This window comes from Clinocottus analis, unplaced genomic scaffold, assembly GCF_023055335.1.
Source record: "Clinocottus analis isolate CAN_PGR_092001 unplaced genomic scaffold, fCliAna1.0.p SCAF_16, whole genome shotgun sequence".
Taxonomy (NCBI): Eukaryota; Metazoa; Chordata; class Actinopteri; order Perciformes; family Cottidae; genus Clinocottus; species Clinocottus analis.
Genome location: NW_027175887.1, coordinates 17,246,080 through 17,250,596, shown reverse-complemented (window position 1 = coordinate 17,250,596; position 4,517 = coordinate 17,246,080). Strand labels below are relative to the sequence as shown.

General features: G+C 51.6%; 1 long non-coding RNA gene across 1 annotated transcript in view; it reads right to left on the bottom strand.

The window, feature by feature from the left end:
• Positions 1-2,559, bottom strand: part of LOC137786177 (uncharacterized) — a 226,390-nt gene extending 223,831 nt beyond the window's left edge. The window contains exon 1 of the long non-coding RNA XR_011077559.1: positions 2,315-2,559. This is a non-coding gene — a long non-coding RNA (uncharacterized lncRNA). The remainder of the gene's footprint in view (positions 1-2,314) is intronic.
• Positions 2,560-4,517: the final 1,958 nt, after the last annotated feature.

Genomic DNA, 4,517 nt, shown 5'->3' with positions numbered 1-4,517 from the left:
CAGTGCTAGCTTGGGACAGTGGGGAGCTAGCAGCAGTGCTAGCTTGGGACAGTGGGGAGCTAGCAGCAGTGCTAGCTTGGGACAGTGGGGAGCTAACAGCAGTGCTAGCTTGGTACAGTGGGGAGCTAATGCTGCTACTGCTAAAGTCAGATTCCTGCTCTCGTCTTGTTGAAGATCTGCAATTACCGACAAACCCAGGTGGAGGAAACAAGCGGAGGAGATGAAAGCGTCGCTTCCTCTCCACGTAACTCGATCAGCGGAGGAATCTGAATATTTAAAGAGCAGTTTGACATTTTATTGATTCCCTGAATGTGTCTTTCATGCGTTCACATGCGGCCGAGTGAGTTGAAGCAGGCGAGTGTGATCTGACCTTGTCAGGAGATGAAGCACACACACACACACACACACACACACACACACACACGCTGTGTAATAGAGCCCTCTGGGGGAGAGGAAACCCGCCCCCCCCCCCCCCCCTTTGGCCTCGTGAGGGTCTCTATTGATGATCGGGTTCCCAACCAGCTGATCGATACAGTCGTACACACGGAGCGATGCGTTCAGGAGCTTTAATAACTGCAGGACATCACAGACTCGGCCGTGAGACACGTGATTAAAGAGGTTGTTAACTCCTCGACTATGAAGCGTACGAAGAGTCTGAAACGAGTTTACTTTTTTTTTTTAAAGCGTTAATTTAGAGTTTAAATTAGTTTTTTGGGGGGGATTTTTTTTGATGATGTCACTTCCTGATGGAGGAGAGTGAGTTCAGCTGAAGAAGAAGAAGAAGAAGAAGAAGTGTGCAGAGGAGGAAAAGGGAGATATTTGTCTTGTTTACCTTGATGTACCGTGTGTGTGTGTGTGTGTGTGTGTGTGTGTGTGTGTGTGTGTGTGTGTGTGTGTGTGTGTGTGTGTGTGTGTGTGTGTGTTCGTTTCCAGCGCTCTCGCTCTCAAAGCGCCGGACGAACACGAGTCAGCGACAGCGACTACAAACAACCGGTGTTTTGTCTTGGATTTTTGCGTACTGCGGCTTTAAATCCTCAGAAGCTTCTGCTGGTGCTCTACGACCCGGAAGCAGAAACATCCGCCCTTCAGAGAAGACTTTACAGGTAGAAATATGAAGTTTACAAAGACATGAGTTACTTTGTTAGATTCCCACGAGCCTCACGGTGACGTGGATGTGTTTGTTAGTGAACTCTGACTTTGTTAAGAGGAACTTATCACGAGTTTAGTGAAACGTGACGTCGCTCAGAGTTCAGCGTTCGCTCAGTACGTCAAGTGAACCCCGCGGCCTCGCAGGTGTAACATCACCTGTGATGCGACCGCGGCGTCAGAGCCAATGGAAGCTCTTTAAACGAGAAGAGTGTCCTCCTCCTCTTTCTCCTCCTCCTCCTCCTCCTCCTCCTCCTCCTCTTCCTCCGGGGGGGGAAATGTAATCTGTGTCCTCTCTGCAGGATCCACTGTCTGCACTTCCACCGCCATCACATGATCCTCCTCGCTCTGGAAACGGGAGAAGAACCCGGAGATGAACCGAGAGGAGACGCGATGAGAGTCCGGAGGGTCTTTTTCGCGGCGTGCCCCCCCCCACCTCCTCTCTCCCCCCCCCCCCCCCTCCCCTTCGGCCGAGGCGCCGCACAATAAGCGGCGGGGATCGCTCGGGATGCCGTCGAGGAGGGAAGCACCTCCCTTCCTCTCCTCCTCTTCCTCGCCCCGCAGGCTTCTATTGGCTTACAGCAGCTTATGCGAGAGATAAGAGCAGGGACGCTTCCCTCTTCTCGTGTGGGGACCCGGCGTGCCCCCCCCCCTCCCGCCCCCTCACGCCGCCAACAACAACAACAACAACAATGCGCACAACCCAGCGGCATGAGGAGCGACGTCGCTCAGCTTTTCATCCAGAGGGAAACAAAGAAACACAGTTTAGGACTTGAGGCGTGAAAGTGAAGCCGTTGAAGTGAGAGCAGAACGTCCCCGTCCCCCCTCGTATCATGGAGTGCAGAACACACTTTTTGTCGCACTGTTTGTGTTAGCGTTGTGCGCACCGGGCACGAGAAACACACACTGCACACGCAGACACACACACACACACACTTCTGTGGCTGCAGGGGGAAAAAAGAGACAAAGACACTTGAGCGGAGGACGCATCGGCGTGTGGGGAGCACATGCCGGACACGTGTGTGTGTGTGTGTGTGTGTGTGTGTGTGTGTGTGTGTCTGTGTGTGTGTGTGTGTGTGTGTGTGTGTGTGTGTGTGTGTGTGTGTGTGTGTGTGTGTGTGTGAGACAGCGTTAAGCCTGAGTGAGAGGTGAAAGGAGCCGTACTCACAGTTGTGCTCTCGTTTCCCTGCCGGCGTGTCGGCGTGTCAGAGTTTCATCCTCTCGGCGTCTCTCCCCGGGCTTCCTCTTCCTCTTCTGACCAAAAGGTGTGAGGAGGAGGAGGAGGAGGAGGAAAGAGGGAGGAAGAGGTAGAGGAGGAGGATTAGGAGGAGGAAGGGATGCACGGATTGAACGCAAAGGAATGAAAACCAGAGTGTGAGAGAGACGGAGAGCGAGGGAGAGGAGAGGAGGGAGTGTGAGTTACTGAGAGAGAGAGAGAGAGAGAGAGAGAGAGAGAGAGAGAGAGAGAGAGAGAGAGAGATGTGGAGGGAGGGAGGGCGAGCGGTGGCCTGCGATTGGCCCGTCAGTCCGGGAGAGGGAGCGTCGGTGTCGGGGCGGCGTGCCCCGCCGGTCCGTCTGCAACGTCTCCGCTTTTTTTTCTTTCTTTTTTTTAAACGCCTTTTGAAAACCGGCTCGGTCGCAAGGAATCTCTACGACACACACACACACACACACACACACACACACACACGCTGCCTCACGACTCACACACTCTGTATCCACATCACACGGAGTGTGTGTGTGTGTGTGTGTGTGACAGAGTGAGGCAGACAGGTCCAGAGGGCCCGATGACAGCTTCAAGCTGAAGCTTCTCCTCCGGCTCCTCGTCACTGACAGGTACCGAGGAAGGAGAGGCGGAGGGAGCCCCCACCCTCCCATTCACACACACACACACACGCACACACACACACACACACGTTCATGCCCCCCCCCCCCCTTCCTCTCTCTCCTCCCCATCTCAATGACCATGGCCGCAGCAGATGTATCAGCTTGTCGGCTCTCAGGCGACTTCTCTAATCAAACCACTCCGGTCTTTTTTGGGGAGTTTTTTTTTGGGGGGGGGGGGGGGGGGGTCTTGAGATCTTTTTGGGAGGCGTGTGAAGACGAGGACGCACCCCCCGGTTCAGACGGGAGGAGGAAGAGGAAAACCCAATTAAAGACCCGAGAACCCGTCCAGGTTCAGTTGAGCTGAACTAGTTTTGTCTCCAGACCTCTTTTCTCTGTGTTTGAGTCGTCGTAGGAACCCAAAATTAATTCAAATACTTGTGTTTATTGTATGTATTTGTTCAGTGAAGTCTTTCGAAAATAATATAAATCTGCACAAAAAAATCACTTTTAAAGATATTTTGATGGTAACTATGAACATCCAGCATGATGTGAGCCAGATTCCTCAAAAAAGCCTCCTGGAGCGTCAATAAAACACCTTTATGGAAAGATTAGGACCTAAAGAATCAGAACCTGCAACAAAAATCACAATAAAACAAAGTCTTGTCCTGTTAGGAAGGAGATTCAGTCAGAAAACTGTGTCGTTTGTTCAAAAATGTGAAAAATTGCGTATTTTATGCCAAGAGATTGTCTGAATGGGGCATGCTGGGACTTAAAATGGCGCGGGAGGATTTTCACCCTGAAGGAAGGAGACTCAGAAGCAGGAAGTGACCTCCGGCGCTGTCGTAGCCGGCGGCGTCATGGTGGACGGCGTCTCGTCTTCACTCCACCAGATTCAATTAAAAAGGAGAAATTGTCAATTAGACGACTGTTATGATCCTGTAACGACGACCTCATCTGTGATTCATTGGCTGGCGTTCCCCGGGGGGGAGGGGGGGGGGGGGAGGGGTGGCGCCCTGGCTTTCACCTCCACTCAGCGTGGTGTAAAGGGGGCGGAGCTTGTGAGCCCTCGTCACCGCAGGGGACCTCGCTCAGGGGTTCGGGGTGTGTGTGTGTGTGTGTGTGTGTGTGTGTGTGTGTGTGTGTGTGTGTGTGTGTGTGTGTTCTGTGAGTCTCCAGCAGCATCGTCACCGTGTTGCAGTGTTTTATTGTTACCTGGCAACATGAAACACATTACAGGCCTTTTGTCTATTAAAAGGTTTTCTTAAAAAAAAGAAATATATATATATATATATATATATATATATATATATATATATATATATATATATATATATAGTGTGGTGTTTATATTTAGTCTGGGGACACGAGCAGCGTCCTGTACAGCAGACACACAGCCAACAGGAGAGAAAACTACACACACACACATATATATATATATATACACGTGTGTGTGTGTGTCACACACACACACACACGCCGGTGTGATTGCTCTGCTTGGCTCGTTTAGCACTTCTAAGGCAGAGATCCCCGGAGGCCGGCCATCA